The sequence below is a fragment of the Palaemon carinicauda genome, unplaced genomic scaffold (assembly GCF_036898095.1).
Source record: "Palaemon carinicauda isolate YSFRI2023 unplaced genomic scaffold, ASM3689809v2 scaffold240, whole genome shotgun sequence".
NCBI classification, from domain to species: Eukaryota; Metazoa; Arthropoda; class Malacostraca; order Decapoda; family Palaemonidae; genus Palaemon; species Palaemon carinicauda.
The window spans coordinates 57501-59307 of NW_027170032.1; positions in this window are offsets into that span (position 1 = coordinate 57501).

Here is a 1807-nt window from a genome sequence, read left to right on the forward strand (position 1 = left end):
AGAGAGAGAGAGAGAGAGAGAGAGAGAGAGAGAGAGAGAGAGAGAGAGAGAGAGAGAGAGATCTATAGCAGTGGTTCCCAACCTTCATCAAGTGGTGACCCCATTTTCTTTTAGCGGTGATACTTGAATTTTTTTTATTTAGAAAATGGTTCCAATTAAGTCCCTCTTTCCATCGAAGTTGAATTCTGGGACCCGTTTCAGAGTAATTACTTTCTGTGATGTTCATTTCTTTATTTTTTTTTTTCATTGTAATCTACCCTATTTTTCTTAAACTATAGAATTCCGGAGATTGGTGAATTCTATCTAATTCTGGAACGATATAAGAAAACTATTCATGAAGAATTATAATTTCAGAAGGACATCATACTGATGAGAAAGTATTTTTTTTTTTTAATGATATTTCTGGACTTATACGATATTGCAACCTTTTTTTACATACATTCTGTATGAAATATGAATCATTGTATTAGCTAGATATAAAGTCAAGAATCTTTGGTTTTGAAATCACTTATGAATATAATCTTAATTAAAAAGGATTTTTGTAACCTTTATTTTATAAAACTAACATTTCAGCTAATTATGGAACATTAATTGAAATACATCGAAACTATGATTGGCTGATGCAATTTATGACGGATAGAAGTGCAATATGTAGTAATAACTAATATTACGAACTTATCTAATATAATTTCTTGTGTCATGTTTCTATTTGGAACATTTTATTCCTATTTAATTTTCTATTTACGGTGGGAATATGATTTTATTTCCTTTATGGCTTTTGTTTACTTAAAATTTATCAATTATCAATGTCAAAGTTGAACTCTGAGATGAGGAACGTTCTCAGAGACATAGGATTAAAAAATTATAAAGATATATAAATTTACCTAATTTATTATTTTGTTTACCCTAAACAATATTATTTACTAGAATGTAATATCTGGAAGTAGAAATAATGAATAGAGAAATTATATTTATGAAAAATAAATATTTTATCTTATTCATCCATGCACATCTTTGTCTTTCTTTCCTATTTGTCCCGTTTATATCATTAAATTCTAATTTTCCTTTCTATCCTTTTTTTTTTCTTTTCTCTCAATTTCCTGTTTTTCTTTATTGTTTTACCTATCATCCTCTTAGATAGGTACTTTTGTTTCCTTCTGTCTTAATTTTTTACTAAGAACAATGCCGTAGAGACAAGAGACTTATACATATGATCAGCGCCCAAGACCCCTCTCCATCAAGCTAGGGCCAAGGAGAACCAGGCAATGACTGCTGGTGTCTCAGCAATTAGATCTATAGCAGTGGTTCCCAACCTTCATCAAGTGGTGACCCCATTTTAGCTTCACCATGCTTTTAGCGACCCCACTCAGATATCAAGGCTATATCCTTATTTTATCGAAATAAAAAAAAAAAATGATTAATGTATACTGTCTATCATTGAATAGCAAAAACCATAAAATGATCTTATATATAATACAATAATATAATTTCTTTATATAATACACGCTGCATAATAAAATGTTATTGATATGAATAACACAAGCATTATCATGATAATAAATAGTGATGCTCTTCATGTGATGGTAAGAACTGCTTTTCCATCGCCAGTATCTCATTCCGCAGTAATTTTTTCGATACAGCTCTACGTAGTTCATCTTCAGCGTAGAGATTAGTTCTCAGCTTCGACTTTATTAAAAGTAAAGCTGAAAAGGTCACTTCACATATATGTCGAAAAAGAGGGCATAACATCTTAAACATACCTTCAGCCAAATTTGGATATCAAAGTAACTGCTTTATCCAAAACTGA